The sequence below is a fragment of the Trichoplusia ni genome, chromosome 13 (genome assembly GCF_003590095.1).
Source record: "Trichoplusia ni isolate ovarian cell line Hi5 chromosome 13, tn1, whole genome shotgun sequence".
NCBI classification, from domain to species: domain Eukaryota; kingdom Metazoa; phylum Arthropoda; class Insecta; order Lepidoptera; family Noctuidae; genus Trichoplusia; species Trichoplusia ni.
The window spans coordinates 1,811,427-1,836,226 of record NC_039490.1 but is presented as its reverse complement, the minus strand read 5'-3'; the positions used below and the strand labels follow the sequence as shown (position 1 = coordinate 1,836,226).

The window sequence follows — 24,800 nt, the reverse complement described above, 5'->3', positions numbered from 1 at the left end:
AAGCCGGAATGAATTTAAAATTTATAGATTGCTGACTTGCAAAGTCAACTAAAGGTTCATGATTCTGTTTGATGAACGAGCCTATTTCTTTCGCGGCAGCTACAAAATTAGTACCATTGTCACTAAATATTTCAGTTGGCTTGCCACGACGAGATATAAATCGCTTTAATGACATTATAAATGCATCCTTTGTTAAGTCACTGACTGCTTCAAGGTGTATACATTTATAACGAAGGCAAACAAAAAGACATAAGTAACATTTTACAATGCGACAGCCTCGTCCTTTACGGTTAACTATGTAAAATGGGCCAGCAAAGTCAAGGCCAACGGATAAAAATGGATAGTCTGGCGTTATTCGTTGAGACGGTAAATTACCCATTTTAGGTTGTAAAGTTGTACCTCTTAAGCGCCTGCAGCGTACGCAGTTATTTACTGTGCGCCTCGCTAGTATCCTACCGTTAATTGGCCATATTGTTTCTCTAACAGTAGCCAATAACATTTGAGGACCGGCATGCATAGTGTTAATATGCTGTCTAATAAAATAAAGTTTTGTTAACGTATGCGTAGCATGAAGTAATATTGGATGTTTCTTTTCAAATGAATAACTGGACGCATCGATTCGTCCACCGACACGAATTAACTTGTTTTCATCTAAGAAAGGCGATAATGCTAATAACTTGCTATTTTTATTTAATTGTTTACCAGTTAACAACAGATCGTATTCAATAGAAAAGGATTGACCTTGGGAGATAACACAAAGCGAGCGGAATGACTCACGCAACTCATTAGCGGACAATGTTCCAACTCGTTTGTTATGTTTATTTTTTAAGTTAAATATGAATCTAAGAACGTAAGCAAATGACCGTTCTAACTTAGATAACAATGAATATTTTTCAAAATCGATAATGGGTGACTTTACGACTATCGGATGCGCCTTTAATTCGGGTAATATTTCTACATCTTTTAGGTTGGATTTAGGCCATTCGGTTTCGTCATACATTAAAAAACAAGGCCCTGTCCACCAGAGTGATAGGGACGTTAGTCGTTTAGCATGTACTCCCCTAGATAATAAATCAGCAGGGTTTAAATCTGTAGGTACGTATCGCCACGCCGAAGATGAAGTTAATTCTTTTATTTCCGTGATACGATTAGCTGCAAATATTTTTAATTTACTGACGTCACTACGTATCCAGCACAACACTACGTTTGAGTCACACCAGTGTATTAATTTGTCTGGCTTGTACCTTAAGGAATCTACCACTGATTTTACGAGTTGAGAAGCGAGTAAGGCGGCGCACAGTTCCAAACGTGGTATGGTAGTGCTTTTTAGTGGAGCTACTTTAGACTTTGCGCACAATAGTCCAACCGTGACGTCACCGTTGGCGCTAATCGTTCTCATATAAATACATGCGCCATACGCATAACTTGATGCATCACTAAACGAGTGTAATTCGATGACCTTCGGTGATGCACCTAGAACTAACCTCGGTACGCGTAGATTGTGTAAGTATTTTATGCTGTCAGAGAAATCGATCCATTCTTCCTTTATTTCTTGAGGGACAGGCTCGTCCCAGTCAAGTTTAAGTTGCCAGAGCTTTTGTAACGTTATTTTTGGCCTTATTACAATGGGACCTAATAGACCTAATGGGTCAAATATTTTGAACGCGTTTGACATAATAAATCGCTTAGATATAATATTATGATTAGTGTCGTGGGAAAATCCCTTTATAGGAAAACTCAAGGTGTCACTGGCAGGAGCCCAGCCCAAGCCTAGGGTGCTTGAAGACTCACTAAAAATAAGCTTGTCCTGCTCATTGATAGCAACATTATCAAAAATGGACGGATGATTTGTTTTGTATTTTCTTAAATTAAAACATCCTGACCTTAATGCCTCAGATAAAGCGTTTTGTATATATTTTAATTGCTGTGGATTATTTGATCCAGTAATTAAATCGTCGACATAAAAATCCTTTTGAATGATGGTGCGAATTAATTCATCATTCTGTTCTTGACCTACCTGCCACAAGCAACGTGTGCTAAGGTAGCTTGCACTCGCTGTTCCCCTCATGGGCCACCATGTTACAACTTTAGAGGATGTAATGGTGCCAATCAAAGTAAAAAACTCCGAAAATTAGCGAAATTAGGTTTAATATAATAATTAGAAGTTACACGGACAATGGTTGTCAGGCAAGTGAAGGATGACATTGAATATTACTAATACGCGCCGAAACGCCTATGCCATTTGCAATAGTTACATGTTTCACAACTTTTTGCTATTCATTTAAAACAGGCGTTTACGCCTGAACACATGAACTTGGCTCCAGTTAACATTAAGAGCTATTTCTTTCTTTAGAGGCATTATGGTGACATGAATTATATATGAGTTTTGTATCAGTAATTATTATGCGGAACCCGCGAACATAACTTATGTATGTAACGCCAATACATATTACACGGATGAATAACTTTATTACACATCCCGCGACTCCACGTCCAACCAAATATACGTGTTATTATCTTGTAATTAAAAGCGAATTTACCGTGAACGAGAAATTTATTAAGTACGCCTCCATCTCGCGAACTAATTTCCGATGGCTTTTGTCAATTAATGTATCCCTATTTAGTTAGCGGAGTATACGCCGGGGAGTATATATTTAGATTAATAGAATATTAAATTACTTTGTAGAAATGAACTTTGTATTAATTTTGTAATAACAAATTAATGTCTATCTCAATAATTATAAAGCACTCAATACGACAAAGTGGTAACTACAGACGATATCATATTTTGATGTTTGGGAACTTGATATCACTTTGTATCTATCAAAAATAAGGTAGTCTTCGCTATATCCATTCTATCCCGAGTTTTTCTACAGCCGCAGAAATATACCACAACAGAGTATGAAATATTCATCAGAGATCACATCGACCTACTTCTAGTGTGCGAGCAGAGCCCGATACAATGCATTCGATTCTATTAGGTTCACACACGGGCGCGCGCCACGCCAATCATTCGCTCACCGCCATATTGTAATACCCATTCGTTCATACATTCAGCCCAAGAACGGAATATAAAATGAAATTGTTGACGCTGAATGAAGAATCGGAAAATCAGATTTCAAGGAAATTGGCGTTTAAAATTTCCAAGAAACCGCTTGAAAGAATATCGAAGCTGATATTAAATTTCTATTGAATAGGGATGAGAAATATTGACTCCAGTATTTTATTCAGGGGTTTGAAGAGAGCATTAGAAACAAAGAGTCGATAAAACAGCTGTAAACATAACAATCGCATTGAAGACACAAACAATACAAAACGTGGGGAACAAAGAAAGCAGTCGCCTTAACGGGAGTGTGCGAGCAATCCCAGAGACAGCTTGATCTCTCATTTTTAATTAAAATTAACAAAGTCTGAGGTAGCGGTACTTTAAAATGATATAAAGAATGGATGAGGGAGTGGAGAGCAGGCATCGCATATGTATTGAGATTAGATGGAGGAAGCTGCGGCGTGCTCCCCGGGGGGGCGTTGTGCTTTGTGCTGCACTAGAAACAAGTGGCCTGTAACGTGAGCTTGCTGGACCGGTGTTACATATGCATGTGATGGTAAATAGTAGGTAATATTGAATTTAAAGTATGTAGGAGTCGTGGAGATGTAGTTTTGTTTTTCTAATTTTTGTAAGGTTTTTTTCTTCATATCTTCCAAATCAGTGATTCAAACAGGTCTATCGAAATTCCGTTCACAAAACTATGAAGATTATAACATTATAATGCCGCTGATATTCCCCACTTCATGTGTCACCTACACTCGTATTGCTTTTGACACATCAATCAACCTGCCATTACCAACGTTGGGCCAACCATAGCCACCAATATCGCCAACCAATCAGGGTTCATATCGGCTAATTTGTCGCGATGTTTATCCACCATCGGATCCGAATGACAGCTGATCGGATATTGAGCGTCTGACGGACGATCGGTCCCCTCCTAGCCGCGGTCAGACCTCAATTAAGATAGCCCCAAAAATAATTTCTCAATAAAGTTTCGTCCGATTCAATTTACCTTTTTTCGTTAAAATCTTTATTGGTTTAGGAAATAAAAGACATTCGTCAAAGTTACGTATCTGATGTTAGAAGATATACTTGCGGGCTGCGGCTGTGTTCAGAATCCGAGTTTCATTTTCAGCAAAAATGTCTGAAAACAGTTCTATCTGCAAAAGGTCGAGAATAATACCAATACAGTAAAATGTTCACGAATACTTTTCTATTCTGCTATAATAACTTTTGTAAGGCGAATATTGATATACAAATTAAGCGGATAATTGACAATATCCGTATCAAGAGAGCGGCGGAAAAGGGGAAGGGAGTGAAGGAGATCGGGGGAGGGGGGAATTATAATTGATTAATAACTGAACATTAATCACTTACCATCCGATTATAAGAATAAATTATTGAGGCTATCTAACAGCGGCTGTTTCCAAATTATTCCCCAAATTGAGATGATAAAGTTTAGAGTCATTTATCATTCTCGTATTTGTTATTCGCTTTAATGTTTGTTTTATTATAATTTATTTATAAAGTGTAAATATTCATTGCTTCATAAACAAGAACCTGTGGTGGCTTGATAATATTATTCCTAAAATAGAATCGTTCACTGTCCTAAGTGATAAATTAACTGACCTCAATTACCTAAGTTGTGGCGACATCATTAAGAAAGAAATCTCAAAAGACTCCTATGTAAAGACTGGAAGTAAGTTCTCAGTGCAGAATAGTGAAGTTAAAATAATAGTTCGGAAATGCTTTTAAATATGACGTCAGAACCTTTGACGTCTTGCAGTTTGATGTATGTTCCTTGCATTCTATCTCAGCGGCGCCACAGAAGTCTGCATATAATGCGGGTTGCCATTACATTACCCCCCCCCCCTCCTCCTCTCTGCCAGTGGCAGCCATCCTCGAGGACGTACATCCATTAGTCACCAGCTAGGTGATTGATAGCATCCTAGATCGGGAAACTTATTCTTTATCAAAGAGCAGGAATATTGCAGGCACTAAAAACCTATATACATTTGTGTATTGTGAAAAAATAAATATGAAAAATAAATATATTTATTTATTGGAACAGTAAATTATCATGTAGGAAAGTCCTTTATTACGCAACAAAGAAAGAGCAACCACTCAACACAGCTCTGCACTATTTTGAACACAAAAGGCTTTTGTTTAAATTATGTTACCACATTAACGTATTATTCAAAAGTTTTAATTAAACACGAGAATTGAAATAACTGTGAGTGTCTGGTTATAAAAGCAAAGGGCATGGCGTCGGCACGTCACCTTTGACCCTCACTCCTACGCTTCACTAAACACAAGTATGGCCGCGAGCCTTAACTCTCAGAGCACGTAAACTATCCCTGTGAAGTGTCTCGGGAAGGCTGACACTCAAAAATGTTAGCAGTTACTTTCAAAAGCTTTCGTTTTAGTGAAAAGCTAAATCATTTCAACGAACTGTTATTCAGTTTGAAGGGTAGTCAGGCGTCGCCGGATACATTTCGCAGTCAGAGAGCAATATTCTTGACGTTTGAAATATTGAGTATTGCAGACGTTGTCTTTAAATGGAATAATGGATAGTCCAGTGGCCTACATTAGGGGAGCATTCTCTCCACGCGGGGGGAAGGGGGGGGGGCGGTGCAGGGGTGTCCGCTAACAGGCCGCCGTTCATTTGCTCTGTTTGCCACACTCCATTCACTTTTCAATCGTATTTCATCAGTTTTCAATTCTCTCGCTTCATTTGCGCCGCCAGCGAGCTTTGTTTATACCCTGCCTGTTGTGTTCAGTTCAAACGGACAGGCTCTATCCGTATACAGCGCTGTTCAATACTGAATCAGAGACTCAGCTTTGTTAAGTAGGAGAATCGAAGAATTGAATCAATTGGAATAGTTACTGAATACTTTTCAATATTTATATATTATCATCGTTCCTTTCAGCGGACTGTTTTTAATTAACTCTGTAAGGTATTTGTCAACAAGAACAAAGATACATTTTCAAAAAAAAAATAAGTTGAACTTCGTTTCTTATCATATTGTTTAATAACTCACCGGCGACAACAAATCCCCAACAAACTGTGATCTCCATCCCAAACTCTTGACAAAGTTTTAATACCATCAAACGTAGCCGACGACAAACTGATCGCGAATTCAAATCCCTTTACAATGCCCCATTGAACACGCTGACAACTTCTAACTTGCGATTCTGACAAAGCAAAAAAACCTTTATTACAATCACATTAAGGTTCCCTGTGACAGCAAACAAGTTTGGTAAATGAGACCAAATTATTATCATTTTAATGACGGTAACGTGATTCTGTTTGCTATCTGAAACCATTGTTCGTGTATTTAAACGACGCGGTTGTTTTGTCTGTAGTCTGGCGATTAACGTCGTCAAGTAGCCAGATCTCCCACTAACAATGCCTAGGTGTTCTAATTTAATACAACAATAGGATTGTCTAAGGCTGGTCGTGAAGTGTTCATAAAGGACATAACTCAAACTTGTGGAGGTTCTATCGGCAAAGGAATCTTCAATAAAGTGTGACGGGTGTCGAGTTACCAAGTGCGGAGCTGAGCAAACGTTTTAGGATTCCGCGCCGGTCTCGCTGCATGCCTGGGCAGCCCGCACGCGGCCGCGCTCGGCGGCGGCGGCAGGGCACACACGCCGAGCCGAGCTGAGTAATCTCTGTTTGACAAATCGCTACTCCGTGCGCCGCCTCCACATCTGTCTCACCTATTTGCCTTCAGCTTTTTCAATTTCGTTGGTCCCCGCGCCGCGCCCCGAGACTTAGCGAAAAACTTTGCTCTATTCAATTCGGGTCTTGGCTGAAATTTATTATGTTTGTTTTTGAACTGTGAAACTTTTGCTTCAACCCTAGCGATATTACAAAGTTTTTAAATAAAATGACAGAATCAAATACGAAAGTTTTTTAGTTTAGAAGCTTTCGTGATAGTATTGCCTTATTCCCTAGAAAAATCGTTATTTTTATCTATTTAGTTAGCTTATATAAAAAGAATATGAAGCGTCGACGAACTTACATAGAAGGTGTGTTTAATAAAGCATCCACATAAAACATGTTAAACATCCATAAAACTTAAACAGAATGTTCCCGAAATTGGCGTGGCATGAGAAAACCTATCAATAAAAGGCTTCAAAGCAAGAAGTCTTTGACGTCCACCTCGACACAGTCACAGTGTGGTCTGTAGAACATTTGGGGAGAGGCGACCATCACTCACTCAGATGAGACTATGGCACTCATCACTGACATTAATCGATGCGAGACTCTTTTGTTTTAGAAACAAAAAGTCTCCTCCGCGGGTCATCCGTCAGACTCTTGTGGAGCTATTAGAGGTCGTTGTGGGACAATTACCTAAAGTATCGACTTTATAATAGCGCTGTACTTAGACGCAAAGTACTTGTGGAGAATATAAAGCTTTGTTTTGGATAGGTAATTAATTTATACTTGTATTCTGGCACGTGATTTAGGTGTAGGTTTAGGAAAATTTGGAAATCGCGTTTACTCAGCAAAAAGATCTGATGTTCAGTAAACGAATTTGTCAAAAAACAAACAAAGGAAAATGTAATTTGTAGCTACAAAACAATAAACTTTACGACCATTCAAATAAAATGAGTAAAGTATTTAACGCACGAGTGCAACTCGGAGATGGCGGTAACTTGTTAATCAGCTTTCGCTCAGCTCTTAGTGCTTAATTGGTGTAAGTCTGAACATCCGCTGCATTAAAATTCATCGCGAGATAAACGAGCAAAGTTACCAAACTGCACTTTATTGAGATACTTGTGGGAAAGTAAAACGGGTAACCGTAGAGGATCGAACAGTTGGAAATATTTGTTTAGGTGGCTTGTGCATATTATGGTCATCAAACAAGTAAAATTTATTGACTTTAATTCAAAAAAACTGAGTTTACTCGCCACAGTTTTAGTTTAGATCTTCTTATTATAAACTGTCTCCTTTTTGTATGAACAATGTAGCGTGTGTGCATTAAAAATTCAGTAAACAAAGTTCATAATTATACAAAAACTGCTCACTAATAATAACTGTACAAACATCTTAATCAACCGCAGCACAAGTACATACAATATTATTTGTAATGCAAAACTGACAGATGTCAAAAACAAATGACAGAGGCGTCATATCTCCTCAAGTTTCGCGTCACTATCGCCGCAACAGAATAAACATGGCGGCTTCAAACCATTGATTCCTGACATTACACTAAATTGGTTTCAAAGTAAACCAAACCGAGTCGCAGTTATCGGCGAGTGGCGACTGACTGCTTAGTTAGACGTGACTGTTAATGGCTTCTGACGTTCAGCACAATGTTGACCGCATTCCAATCAGTTTTCAGTTTAGTTTATTTGTTAATGATTCAGGTTAAATGTTTGAATTGATGTTTCGTGGATTGTGGTACTTTTACAATAGTTTGATTCTTGTTTTGTGTTTTGGGGTTCAGACTGTGATGCTTTTGAGATTGTTTTACATAAAGTCAAAGTTAAACAGTCGTATCATATCTAGGTACATAATAGTACGCCTGTGGCTAGCCTTACTCCCTTTAAATTACGAAAACAAATAATCACAGTTTGTATAGTAAACTGATTTGTTATGTGAATCCTTTCCTCTTATTAACATATTAGGTCGCTAACTACTGCTACAACTGTCCGCTGTCACACCCCCTCCCCCGCGCCCGCACCCCCCTCGCCTCTCCCGCCATATTTCAACTCTTCCTGTAATTTAAACATGCGAGGGTTACTCCGACTCATTTCCTCCGCCTTCAATATTCATAATGTTATGATTTTATAAATTTACGGTAATATAGTACTGGATGAAGCTGCGCGCTACAGAAATATGGGAGCGATATTATATTGTGGATGTTAGTTGTTGTGCTATGCAGATGGGAAAACAACAATATTTTTAGAAGCAGAATATCAGGGAACCTCGCATGTATGAATTATTGAAGAATATAAAAACTCTCGTTAGTAAACTATACGTATGTCGTTGACATTAAGATAATTTCTCAAAGACAGATAGGTCTTGATAACATACAAAAGTACACACCAGAAGCAAAAAAGCTTTTTGTAAACGATTGTGTATCCTATTACTCACATAAAATGTGCGATATCAACACAAAAAGAGCTTTTAACATATAGTCTTTGGTTTAATATAAAAGGCATTAGCATGTAACGTGTGAGTGAAAACCTGAACACGTCGTTAGACAAGTCCTCACCCGCGAGAGGCTAGGAGGGGCGCCTCCATCGTACAGGCGAGGCACAGAAGTACCACTTATAATTTGTATACTTTAGTATAAAAACTAGCTGAGTGAATCTGAGGTTTGTAGGGATATTATGTTGTTTCTCATTCCTGCCTTAATCCGGATTTGAAAATAGCTGATCGATTTTATGTTTTTTAATGTGACCGTTTGACTGTGAACCCTAAATGAATATATAAATATTTTAATATTGTTTTAACTGATTATCGTTGAAAGGACTTTGTACAACGCAAGCATCCTTTTTGGTTTTGGTGCTTATAAGTGGTCCGCGTGGACTGGTTCTTCTGCCCATACTACATATTGTGTGCTTGGAGAAGGGATGGCTCATGCAACATTAATGTTTCATCAAGTGGTCAGCTGACGCGAAACCTTTCTCGCCGGGTTTAAATAACATTAATGTACGTTTCACAGGAAATTAGAGAGCCCACCCAAATTACTTTCAGACGGAAAGAGTACTCGGAATACATAAGTATTTAGGTATTTTCGTAACATTAAAATTAATTCACGAGTTCTTCTCTCTGAGGTCTTGTTCAGATCTTGTATAAGATAGGCAGGTGATAATAGGTAGGTTAGGTATAAGGTTCGTATTTATAGTAAACTTGGTGAAGTATTGAGGAAACCCAAACGTAGTTCCGTTAAGCTAGCTATCGCTGCTGGAGTTACCAAGGAGTCTAATAACTGCTGTATATATGATCTTCAGGGGGCTTAGACAAAGTAACATCGCTTTGTAGCGAAACGATACCGAATTTCGACATCGTCTGTGAGATAACGACAATCATTTCCTAGCCAATGTAACTCTGTTGTCGTGATCGTTGTGACGAATCGAACATTCGTTAAAAACAGAAATATTGTTTATGGTATCGAACATTTTGCTGTCACCGTTGTCCGCGCAGTTTCATTTTACATAAACAGTTTCAATGAAGTTTGTTAACCATGCAGTTTTATATTATGATTAGATTTGTTTGATTATAAGATTTATTTGATAGGATAAGAATAATATTCTTTTCTATTAAAAAATGTAATGTGTGTGTGTACTAGTGCATAAAGGTAAAAAGTGAAACTTCTTTATGACCTTATTTTTCGAAAAAATATTTAAGTAGGTACCAACTATATCCAACTCGATATAAATTGGTTAAATAAAGTTAAATTAGAGAACGTTTACCAAAAGGCTTTTATTATTCATATTCATGAGCACAAATAATGCAAATTTAATAATATAAAAAATAAATTTTATCTTATTTTATTGAGTATTAAATATTTTAGAAAAATAAATACCATAATCATACCCAAGTATTAGAAAAAGAGATTTAATTAGGTACTTACTTTTTTTAGATATAAATAATTAATATAACAGTCGGGTAAATATTTAATATATTACTATCGAAACGATCCAAAAAGATCCACCTCCCAACGCAATAATAATCTGAAAAAACGATTGAACCTTCTTTCAAAAAATAAAAATGACGGCTCGACTCCGTTTGCAAGGAAAAAACTTATATATACGTAAACACTTCACATCTAAAATCAGCTGTTCAATGAAATCCGGCCATCTTGTATGGATAACTACAACGTTTGAACGTTCGTTTCGTTATCTTTTTTGTCGATCACGATCGCGACAATAACGAACACCGAAAGTGCTGCTTGTCTACGCATTTGTATGGAACAAACGCGATGACGATTCGTTTCGTTATGATTTCGTTATGAATTATTACATTGTCTACCAACTTGCGATAACGATGACGATTGACCACGTGATTTAACGCGGCTTATGTCAATCCCATACAGTTGAGTCTTGTCGAACTTCGATATCGTTTTTAAATTGTTACTTTGTCTAAGCCCCCTGATCTTCGTTATTACAAAAACAATTTACGCGGTAACGCTTTATTCTGGCTCTCTCCACATTCATGTTTGCCAACAAGAATATAATAAGCTGAGCCTTCAACGAAATTGATCACAATTTCATGCATTGTGTAGACATCGTACAATTTCCTTACTTCACATACATATTAATGACAAACCATATCATTCTGAATGTACATCACTTTGCAATGCCTACACAAAAACAAAAGGCAATAAGTGGCGAAAAGACGTAAGACTAACGTACCGTGAACGTAAAAGAAACCTTATCTCCACGACTAATGGTCTAAATTTGTTAGCTACAACAGATGATACGTATTCTGCGTTAGAATTATATTTGCATAGAGAGAGCATATGTATGTGTGGGTGTAATACTTGGGTGTCGTTAGAGACACGATGGAAGAAGATGCAGAAGGTTCATTGAAGTTAGAATTGGGCACATAGATTAGGATTGTGACTCTTACAGGTAGTACCAAAACAGAAGTTTTCTTTCATATAACATCCGAAAACTGAATACCTACTTACTACCAAAACAGTATTGTTCTTTTCTTTTTTTTATAGAATTTAATATTAAAAAGTCCCGGCGGTCTTTGTATTTAACTTTATAATACAATCAATTAAGACATTTGATAATTACCATGCAAACTATGAACCGACCAAACCTTCTCATTTCTCCCTGCACTATCACCTGCGTATCCCATTAGGCGGCACGTGTGACGTCACACGATTGCAGGCGTGTGCGTAATTACACAGGCGCGGGTTGCCATTCGAATTAAAATGAAATTAGAAGCATCGCGGCGCTCGACTGTAGGCAGTAACAGCTCGCGAATTACCTGGAACAATTAAATTTGTGTTGTAGTAACTTGCCCTTAAATGATTTGTCAAATATGAGAGTTTTTGGGTAATTAAGCCACTTGTGTGTATGTCTTTTGGGTCTGAGTGCTTCGTAGATAAATAAAATAAAACGTTGGGATATACACTTTCAATGTGTGTTCCTAAATGCTGCACATGTCATACTACATTTTCACTTGACGCTATTCCAATATTTACCAGCTTTAATACCTTAAACTCAAAATTCGGTAAATTGCGAATATTCGACGACAAAAGACCACTTAAAACTTTCAATCAACTTTTTTTCTATAGACTCCTCAACTTTTGCCGATAGCTAAACAAATGACGGTGGTATAAAAGACAAAAGTTGCGGAGTGGCCCATCAGAGCGGGCTGCCACTCGCGCCCACTCGCGGCCACTCGCGGCCACTCACCACGCATCAACAGGTCTCTATAACAGGTCGATAGCTGAACAACTATGCCAGGTACACTCACAACTGTTGATACCTCTGGCTATTTCAGGTTTTAATTAAAATATTGAAGTTTGGCAATGTTGATGCGACCAGGTCTGGCCTACCTTGTAAAATAAATCTCAGTGTTAATTGAAAAATTGTGGCAGGTGTCATTGTTAATGAAAGCTGAAGTTTTTGAACATGCATGAGACATTATAGTAGAGTTCAAGAAGTTGTTATGCGTCACTGAAGATATACTTCAATGATTCTGATGTTTTTATATACATTCTATTTTTATATTTAGACACAGCCGCTCATTAATGATTGTAATGCAGTTAATAAATATGAGCAGTTTTTTAAAACATGTTTCACTTAATAGGGATATAAGTTCGATACTAGCCAGTATTTATCTTAACTTAAATACACTGTCAAAAGCATCAACAATGCAATTTTATTTTATTTTATTGGCAAATCAAATGTTAGGATGAAGTCAAATTAATTATACATTTTACCAGAACATCCAGATCCCCTTTTAACTTAATTTTAAGTAAATGTAAAGTTTGTTTTCAGTCTAGACTTGCTTACAATCTGGCTTATCCAAAAACATGGGCCGACTGAAATAACATTGACTTATTCGAGACAACTTCTTCAAGTTCACCTAGAGAAACATTTGAAAAGCGACTTCATCAAGTCTGTAAGTTGTGACTAAACGAGTAAACTTGTAGGATCTGAAGCAACTTTATGAGCAGAGGGAGCCTCAAATATTCGCGGGTGAGCAGGACCAGTACCATGAGTTCCGAAAACTGTACTGTCCGTTGTGACAGCGAGACGCCACTACGCGCTATAGTGTGTCGTCTCGCTCCCACAATATCTACAGTATTACTTTAAAAACTTTTACTAAGAGCGCTGGACTTTGTGAACTGCCTTTGAACAGTTGAAGTCCTACAGCCCCCACGACTCTCGTCTTTTCGAAAGGACTTTCTTTCTAAGACTTTAAGAGGATTATTTTGTTCACTTCTTTTCAAGGAGTTGTTTATTAATATTTGTGTGGACGCAAGTTTTCCTTTAGGTGTATAAACTTCAACTGGTACAAATTCATTTCATTTGTCGTTAAATAAAATGTTTGTTTAGGACAGAAAGTTTCACTTTAGAAAGTAGCTCTAATAGTAGTACTATCTACGTTACACAATACAAATATACCGTTCATAAATATATAGCAAACATAGATACTATTTATTCCCAACCGTTCTATTTACATTTCTATTTGATGCCATAGAAACGTTGGGGTTCAGTAAACAATAGCATTTATCATCCAGGCATGAAGTGTCGGCACTATTCCATTGATCTAAAAATGTCGGCTCGGGACGGCGGCGTGCAGCGTGACAGCGGGACAACGGGACAGTATCGAGTGGTGGCGGCGTGACGCTCGCTTTGTGCGGCGTGCATTGTGCCGCCGTTCCCGCCGCTGTCCACTCTATTTGCAGTAAACACGGCTAGATGTGAGATGAAAAGCCTTTTATACTTGCCTGTTCACTTGGATATCAATACAGAATTTATATTGTAATCTATAACTGTGTAGGGAATAGTTTGAATGGAACTTAGACACAAAGCCGATCTTTATTATGGCAAAATTTAACGTAGCGAAGTTGCTTTTATAAATAAAATAAACTGTGCTTGTATTAAGCTGCGGTATCAAAACTATAATTAGATACGAGGGAGTTACTGAAACTTATAAAGGTTTACTAAGCTCAAGGAGGTCCGAAGATAATATAATTATAAGTCTCGCCACTTCACAAGGAGCAGTCGCGGCATGTCCGAGTACCGCCAACTATGTGGGACTCGGCTTTGTGCGGCCACCGCGTAATTGTATTGTAAACTGCTCTCACCAAGAATGTCCAAGAGGGGAGGGGCAGGGGAGGGGGGGGGGCGAAGTATGTTAAGAGATTCAATCTTAACTTTAGTTTGTTTAATGCTGTTGACTCAGTAGTGGTTACTTGTGCCAGAAGTCCCCTGACAACCTGGTAGGTGAGATGAGGTGTTGTGTTAACAATTAGAAGATGTTTGGAACACTAACTGTATTAACATAGATAATGTCACATAAAACCCGATTTCAGAACACAATTATGAAATGAAAAAAATATCAAGAAAATCAAGTAAAAATCTCCTAGACTTTAACTCGGAAACTCTAATAGTCCTATACCTAAGTAGATACGTTACAAGATCAACTAAAATGACAGAGCAAACCCAACATTACACAACATATCACAGATATATTCCAACATTATTCGCTGCGATTTGTCCGCGAATGGGATTGAACCGCAACCCATTACATTCGCAGCGACACTTGTATTACGCTGAGATATTACCGCACTCAGCACTCGGACGCTCGCGCCGTGATACCACTTAACTTGATACGATGGAACGTTTGATGTAGCACATTGCTTTGATTTGTTGTAACGTTTATAAATGTGATGTGAAATGTTCGTCTCATTTTTTAAAAACAAATATAAATAGATTAATTAAAAAAAAACACTGGTAGAACTTTTTAAATGACAAATAAAATCAGGACCAACAGCCCAGCGCTTGTTAAGTGCTCTAGTTTTGGGAATTTTCATTGTAAAATTTACTTAAAAGATTAAATCAACTCAAAGTAAACAAATATAATACTCGCTGGACAAAGATTTTTGAAATACTACGAATTTCAAAAAATACGTTCCAAATGTAGAGTAGCCAAATATTTCATATTCCCAACATAATAATAACCGTACATCCAGCATGAAATTATTACCAGTACTGATCATAAAATAGCAACAGAGAATGTTTCAAAGAAAATGCTTCTTCAATAAATTCCTTCATATTTCCGAAGCTGACAGTCACATTATTCTCTGACTTCATATAAATTCTTGCTAAATGCAAGACATTCTGTCGCGTCCGGTCAAGTATTGCTGGAAGACATATTCTCACTTATCGCAACTTCAATTTAAAGTCGTAGAACTTTAAGTGACACTATCTTTAAAGTGGATTGCACGAGCACAGATTGCATGCTGGATAGACAGGGTTACGGAATTATGATCAATTATTTTAAGTGGCTGACCTGTCTGAAAGCTATGATATCTGTGGGATATCACATGAATTTAGAATCAAAGCTTTGTGTTAGCTAAGCCTTGTTCTAAATGAATTTTCTAATATTTCTTTACGTCAAATATTTTCTTGGCGTCGTAAATATATTTCCATATGACAAAAATATACGGCGGGCTCACGGGCGGTCTGATTTATCTGACCTCACAGATACATACATAATTTATCTCGAGCGAAAGGATTCTGACACGTCTGGGCGGCGACACCCTAGCTGTGGCGTCATCGCTACGTCATTAATGAGAATCATAGTGGAACAGATTACTTGACAGTATTACAATAAATGTTATTATAGAAGTCTCTGATGTTAAATTACTTTTAAAAGACTAATAAGGTTCGTTTAATTTCATTGTATAGTTACATATTATGCTGTGTATTTCACTTATTTGTGTGTTTTTCACACTGTAAGTTACGTATCAAACTATCCATGGTATATAATCTAATTATTACTACTTACCTATTAAGCTAAATCTTATCAACGTCTGTTGTTGAATGATGAATAACTAGCTCAAATGTTTATTACGATAGGAATAGATTTGCTATATCTCCTATGAATTTCATCCAAGGCTATTAAAATAATATGTTCTCCCAACATTTGCAGATGATGTGTCACGTCGGCGGGACCTTACTGCGGGTTTATGAGCGTCGTAAGTGATGCTAAGTGTTATTAGTTTTATGTAGCCATTCATAAGCTGTGTGAGTGTGTGTGCGTTTGGACTGTGATAAAGGGTGGTCAAAGAAATAAACTCACTTTGTGTCTCTAGTTATTTGTTGTAGGACTGAATTAAAGCTTCGTATAGATAGTGGACTAAATTAAAAAATAAAGTAGCCGTCCATTGAATACAAGAGATGGTTCTGGACTATGTAGTGGTTGCAAATCGGTAATGTGTACCTAGCACGCATTTGTTCTAACCTGACGGGTACATGTTAAGCGGTAACTGAGGTTCTAAGTTCTGAGGATCTGGGAAAATTAGAATATAAGATACTAGGCCAGTCCCATGGATTTCCTAACGAGAGGAAAGTTAAGGCGCAAAAACTTTCAGAATTCAAAATCTCAATACAACTTTAGTGTAGTATTATTGCTTTGTCTAGTATATTTATATAACAGTAATAGTCTTAGAAAAATGTTCCTTTTATAATACAAAAAGCAGTCTCAATGTATTTATGCGGGCTTAAGTGTCCCGTGTTCCCGTGGTCACGTCGCCGCTGAGTGTGTCAGCCCCGGGCAAGCTCAGTCTAGACTCAGAAACAATAAGTCCTAGGTAAACAGTTCTGGGATCAACACGGCGACATTGTTCAGACAGGCTTTATTAGGTTTCTTTTGCCTTTACAAAGTTTAGAAGGCTTTTGTGGCTTTACGTAATGACTTTCTTTGAAAACAATAGTTAATGTAGCCGCTGGTTATTTTGTTTTCTTTATATGATTTATTTATAAAACTGACTTGATCATGCTTATTTATTATTATTTATATTCATAAGATTGAAAAATTACATTTGCCTTGAATTATTGTATTCAAATCAATGAGCCAATACCTACCTACTTTGCAATATTATATTAATTGGATATATCCCTTGTAACCTCTTTACAAGTCACTCAGTATTAAGGTTGTCGGTCAGAAGAGCCGCCATAACTCAACCGCGATGTCTAACATGGGTTTATTAAGTTTGACAGCTCGGATACTGGAATAACCACTGTGCTATGAGGGTGGGGAGTAAAGGAGGTCCACCAATAAGTTTGTATGTGTAGGTGTGTGTTGAAAATCAACTTGACTTTTGACATGATGTAAATAAAGGCTGCTTATTTAAAACTAATAATGTACAACAATAACGACGATTTAAAGGTATTAGTTAGGTGGATAAAATAGAAGTTACGGAGTGAGGTGCTACAAGTTTCCTACGTAGCTTGAAATGGCATTACAAATTTTACGCGTAGCACGCTCGTAGCACATTTAACAACGCTACGAAAATAAACTTATGAATTTCGTCGAAGTCTTCAAACTTATTCACAAAACAACTATGTGTAGTTGTACGAGCACAGAATCCGTAGCATTGTCCAAGACTTGTAAATCGTCATTTTGTTTGCGGCGGGCGGCCTGTTCCCCGGGGGAAATCACAACACAAACACGTTTGCCCGGCAACACACCGGCGCGCCGTGGCCCAATATTAATACACCTCTAGAAATAGGACCAAAACACAAAATATATAGCCAGACTTTTTATAAAATCACAGATAGAAAAAAGTTCACGAAAAATATGTTTAGGTTAAAGTTTTATTTCATTTTTATATTCTGAGAAAATGATTTTGAATATTAATATGTATTGGATTACCAGCTTTCATAATGAACAATGTGGCCATAATTATAGAAGGCGGTTTCTTGTTACCACGTTGGATTTTTTCTAGATTTGTCTTTTTTTTTAAATAAAACCATCTCGAATGAGATGGCGCGACGAACTGGATGCATGCCACAAACATTGGATGGGAAAAGCAATAGACCGAATCTAAGGAAGGCCTTTGCCCTGCAGTGGGACAGTAACGGCTAAACAAAAAAAATATATATTCACATATTCGGATAATAATGAATACTTTTCTATTGCTTGAAGTCTACCCGTCCTAACCACTACTCCCATACATTGTTAAATTCATTACTGACATCCGACACTCGCGCGGACTTAGTTACAGTTAGCGATGGGCTATAACACACTGTATTTATATTAAACCCACGTTAATGATCTGATTGTGTTGGTAAGTTAGGGTTGCCATCTCGTATCAACAGACGACTATCTAGTTATATTAGTACTTAATTCTCAGAAGACTCTACTCTACTATCAAAAGTCACTCAGCAGCTACTAATTTTTCAGGTAAATTCTATCGCATTTGAAACAGGATTTATTGATAAAAGTAGGAATAGGCAAAATAGGATTGAACATAATATTAGAAATATTTGTTGCTTACAACTATGTTACGAAATATATTAGTTACGTACAATATTGTACAAGCATTAATTTAAATCCTTTCACACCTTACATACTAATTATCAATTCTCAAACTTGGTAAGCCTGGCCACCCTACAAGACCGCGGTACACTGACAATCAGACATAATTAATGACGTCCTCATTAAATTCGGTGGGATCGATTCCCCGCATGATTTAATTAAAGGCTTTCCGAGAGAGGCTGTCGCATCAGATTACAACACCTGATTTGTACTTTATGTTCACATTTGAGAATATTCATTACATTAAATACTTAACTGAAATAATTAGTGATACATTTTGTAAAAGAGTAGTCTTTTGTTGCTCTCAGAGAATTGATTAGGTAAAATAACCTAAGTTTGGTTAGCTTTGTAACAAAACCTAACCTATACTAGACTATCTTATATAAATGATTTGTAATAGATGTTTAACCTTAAGGACCTCCGTAAGGTGTTACTCTTCTTCCATAATGCAATCTTGTATGCAGCTACAAGAATTTCCATTGGAATAAGAAACACTAGGGATCTTTACACAATATGAAGCGCTCCCCAAGTCACAACTATTCGCTGCGGTTTGTACTAGGACTGTTCACACCTTCCAGGTGTGGATAGTTGATAACAACATTAATTGTTAGAGGAAAATGTTATGAATTTACCTTTATTACTCAATCTTCTGGAAAAAAGTACCTATTTTACCGACGCCGATAAACTAGGAACGACGAAAATAATAAAAAGTTTCGACATATTAGATTTCTATCACTAATGTTAAATAATTGGCATAACGAGTATAGCAACATTGCCGTTTAACCTATTTATCGGCGACCAGGCTGTGTGTAAAGCCTCTAACTCGTGCGAGTAACTTTGCTCTCATGCTTCGCTTAGTCTCCGACATTCGGCTCGCGGTTATCGCACGATTGCTCTCACATAAAGCTGAATAGTTAGGGCCAAAGTTAGCCGGCCGGGATAGCGCCCGATTGATCACAGTTCATTATGGGGAAAGTTTGGGAAACCTATCGTGTACCTACATAATGACCCGGTATAAGAGTGAATATCTATTACATGTTCAACGTGGTCGACCGATGTAGTGTAAGACGTCTTCAGGCACGGTGGAGTAATGATCTGCGCAACATGGCTGGTAGTAGCTGGATGCGAGCAGAGGCCTATGTCCTGCAGTGGACGAATATGGACTGATAAAAATTATTATGAAGCATTATCCTACGTCACATTCCTGAGTTTTTGTCTATCATATTAACTTAATAATAAATATGCAGAAATGTTAGTAAAAGTTCAGCTTAAGTTCCTCGGATCGATTCACTACAACTTTTCTACATACATAAGCCTGAAGTAAATACTATTATGAATGTAATTCCTCAGTCTAACGTAATCCCGATAATCCGATAGTTGTTCGGATCATTGGTAACTATATTTACACGAACAATGGCTCTTTCCTCTCTGGTTATGATGAGATATGAATTAATGTATTAAATTAGAAGCTGAATCACACGCCGGCGGTGCTCAGTGAGAGGTGAGCTGATGAGATTAAGCGCACGTTATGACGTCACACCGCGCTTTACATATTTTGCGATAATAAAAACAAGAACTTTACCAAAAGTACTACCCTTACAAAATGAGCATAATTGTTAAAACTCATTACTGCAGTTGAGAAAATTGGAACCCCTGTTTTACATCTACAGTCGGCAGCGGCGGAGGAGACCGCACCCATTTCAGTTAACGTTTGCAAATCAAATAATTGTACATCTCCGGTTGCCGACAAAGACAAACAGGTTGCCGCGACAAAACAACCGCCGACTGCTGACGCGCTAATTAGGAGTAAGGACACACCACACCGGAGCGCGCGGCGAGCGACGAGATTTGAATGTTAGTATACTGCAAAATTGGTGACCAAAGAAAGGGTTTTTTTTCGGTGCGTTTGATCGAAGAGAAAGAATGAAACTAATTCTTTAATTTGAGATAAGCGCAGTTTAGATAAATTATCTTTTACCAAAGTATTTTAATTTTAACTCTTCCATAAGAAATCACTCCAAAAAGTGGCACCGTAACGCGCTACGTTACGAAGCGGCTTTTCGTCCCTTAAACCGTAATATATCTAGATGAAGCATCAAGTTATTGATGTAGACTATCGAGATGTTAATATTGGTCAATATATTAATCATGTCAAAAAGGAGAACCGAAAATCTATATAAAAGGAGAATAAAATAAGACATTAACATGCAATAAGACAGACACCGGATTTCACGAATAGTGCTTAACACAAAAATGAACCATAAAAGTTTACAATCCGATTACAATGTAAGCATGAAGTTTCAGCAGATCCACTATATTCGTGTTGTGACTGTCTGTATGTTTGTGCGCGACATTGTTCACGCGACGCCGGCGCCGCTAATTGGGCCGGTTGCCATGGCGACGCCGCGCTCCGCTGGCCCGACACATTGCCTGACCAATATCTCCCTCGGCAAATTGAAATTTCTAGATTTTCGACAGCAAATTATTTGATTGTCAGTTTAATTATCTTGTCAAAGTTAGATTTATTATTGCAGCTCGTTGAATCTAGTTTTGTGGAATGTACATAAATCTATTTCGATGAGTTGACAAATTCTAAATGATTTTCTCTGTTGTAACATTGTACGAATATAATTTCAAGATTGAAACACATTTTCTTATCTAAATCCGTCCGTGAATAGCTTATTTATTTCCGCCCCAAAGTATCTCGCAAACGATGTTTTTCCTAACATCGTGTGGGCTGTAAGAGATTTTCATAAAATCAATTTTGCTTAAACATTGCTTACATAAAGGCAATATTTTCGCAACAAAAAAAGGATATTAATATTCAGAGAGCACCTTTGAGGAAAATATTAAGTTGTCTATAAAAATATTTCGCGAAGGTCCCCTCGCTTATTATAATTGCTTTTTCTTGAACGAGTTTGTGTATCTGACGGGTTTAAATGCCCATCAAATATGTATCTGTGCTTTTGGGGGCGAGTGGAAATATTTACTTAAAGATCAAACAACTGTAATAACTTACTCATGTTGGAATTGAAAACATTTTATCCTTTTATACATTAAGGCTATGGAAAAATACTGCTCAGAAACATATCGTACAATAACTATTTTACTGTGTTTACACATGACTCGACATTGTACAAACCACAGCGGCGCACTGTCCGTTCTCCACATAAACAACCACTCGGCTGAATTAAATACAAATTTCACAAGAGCATTCGCGGGAGCATAATCCTCGTTAAACCAAACGGGACAAAGCGAGCGTATTTAACATAGATACGCTGCCTTTTGTGCGCGGACAAAGGGCGGGGCCACGGTACGCGGGGCCACGCTACGCCCGGCTACGGTACGCGTGGCTACGGTACGCACGACTAAGGTACGCCAGCCTGCGGTACGCGTGGCTCCGGTAAGTACATGTGTGTCGACACCTTTACGTACTAATTAATGTCGCTGTTGTTTAGCGTGAGCGCGTGATGAAATAAAACGGAGTTATCAAGAGAACATAACGTGCCTTTGTGTTTGTATCCGGAGATGTCTCTTTGCAAAGGACGTGAACTTACGCTGATGTTGGATAGAGACGTTAGTTTCACGGAGGGTTGTCTCTTCGGCAATAGTATTAGAATATACGATGTGAAACATATGAACTTTTAAATAAAAACAACAGAAAAAGCCATCAACAGATACTTTCACAGAAATTAATCTTATCATAAGAATGAAAATTAAAACATTATTAAATAACTAGTGGCAGCCCTAACATAAGCCTTCTGTTGTATCCTTTGTGCTAGGGTTGTCAAAGGACTGAAGCACAATGCTTGCATTTCATCTAATTATATTAGTTTGCATCATAATAGTCCTTTGTTTCCTTAATATGTACGAGCATAGAAACTTACATCACGTCTCATGATACAGAAACCATATTATTATATGTGTTTTTGTCAGTACGTACAGCAGTATGTTTATTTTCTTCCACCTTTTCATAACGTACAACTTTTTGAAAAAAGTTTGTACACTTACACTGATAGTTTTTAACCAGAGTTAATACATGCGATAGTGTTTATCGCGATTTTCAACCCGTGAGATCTGTGTCGATTTGTAGAGGGCGACGGTGCGGGCAACGGCAAGTATGTTAAATATATCTATAAGTACTAAATATGTACATTTTTTATGACTAGTATTTAATTTTTGCAAGTTCACGACTGAACATTTTCAGGGCTTGTTCATTTTGCTATTCTTGAACAAAATATTCCAACACTTTGTATTTGTACCCTAAACCCTGTTAGTCCAGCTATTGTTGTTCACAGTTTAGGTCTAACAACAGTAGCAACTGTACGGGCGACACAATACACTTCAAACGTCGCGCCGCCATTCACTTGCGAATGAATGATTACACTTTATTGTTCATTCGTGACCGTTTGCTACGCGCTGTTAGAAAACAATTGCGGGATTGTAGAATAAAAACTGAATTTTAATTTTACTCAAATATTTTTATCGCGTCGATAAAAATATATGATTATCTAAGGGACAAGAGTTCCTTAACCTCGACGTTTGTTTGTTGTTTTAGCGGAAATAGAAATATATGAACTGTGGAAATCCCGAATATCCAGCAACCACCGTTAATGGGATTAAGTCACAGACGGACGGGCAGAAGGAGAGACATCGGAGCTTTAGTAATAGGCCTAGTAAAAGCACAATTGACTAGTGAACTCTAAAAACTAAGCAGTAGTATAGTATTTACGCCAGAAATTATTCGACAGTCAACCTTCCTAAAAACTGCAATAACGCAAACTTTAAAGTCTATCTTCGCTGAAATCAACTTCACCATGTTTCGTGGGATTCATGAAACACCTGGTGCCACTTTCCCCGGGTACACCTGGACACCTGGCCGGCAGCGGGTCGCGTGTTGCCCCGCGTCACGTGACCGCCCCGCCCTCGCCGTTCACTGCTCGATGCAAATCACCGCCTGTAAACTAGGCTAGGCACGGAGCCCGACTGACGATTCCATAAATTATCTACAACGTGTAATTACTGTTACGTAGAAGTTCTGATTTATTTCTGGAAAGTTCTTATTATTGTTTACATACTTTTCAGTGAACAATATCTTCTTGTAATTGTAAAAGGCTTTTCGTCGTTTTCTTATAAATCTCTCAAGAATTAAGAAATTTTAAATACTCAATACTCAATACTTTATTTGATAAATGATAAAATATAAAATATAAACCCTTTAATCTGTCATGTTACTTTATCATACAAATAAATAATGAAACTAATCTTATTAAATAGCCTCTAAATGAAGATTACACTAATGAATGTTTAGACCCCAGACTCCCGGACTACTGTATACTTTAATTAACAGGTGTAACCTTTCGGCGGTGGTTCAGTGGCGCCGCACAATTATCTGTAATGAGAGGCTGCGGCCGCTCATTTGGCAACACCGCCGATACTGATACCCATCGATGTAGAACCAATCATTTTGATTATACCCCTGTTTTTACTATGGCATATTATAATTCCGCAAGTTTAGCAAGTCAGTTTCCCCTACAAATGCATGACAGTACTCATAAAAGTCAGCAATATGCTCGATTCGATAGTAGTTTAGTAAGTAGAAAGAATTATTAAAGAAGGAAAAAAATATTATAATTAAATTGATTATTATTGAAAAATTAAACTTTTTGAGTTGATGGCAACCACATTATGTTCGCACTGAAATTTTAAATACAATATCGAGCTATTCAACTGTTTAACCATTAAAGTGTAGCACAGATTATTGTTTTACCTTTGGTTAAATTTAAAATAAGTAAAAGTCCAATCGTTACACAACAGCTCGTGTGTAAAGGTAAAAGGGCAGAACTGCGCAGTCAGCGCAACAATAATAGCCGCTACACAAAAATAGTGTGACCTTTACAATAGCCGGCAAGATGGCCGCTCAATATGCAAACGAGCCGAACCGGCAAATAATACGGACACCACCGGACCAACTTATACACTGCGGGACAATTTAACTGCACGCTGCTTAGCATTTTAATGTCACTTTTTGTTTGAATGCTGTGTTTTAAATAAGGTAGTTTGTTCCGCAATAGGAAGGATCCTTTCACAAAATAACTCAATATGTCTATATACACAGAAATCACTAGCAGCTCAAATAAAATAGCACTTTATTTTTACTCACTAAAAAACATCGTTGATTTCTTAGCTTGAGTTTCAAGAAAACAGCAAATAAAA

The 24,800-nt window shown here is 37.5% G+C and overlaps 1 protein-coding gene across 4 annotated transcripts in view; it reads right to left on the bottom strand.

Annotated features, from left to right (window-relative positions):
- The window catches only part of LOC113499801 (syntaxin-binding protein 5), a 210,773-nt gene that overhangs the window by 57,505 nt on the left and 128,468 nt on the right, over positions 1-24,800 (bottom strand). The window lies entirely within an intron of this gene.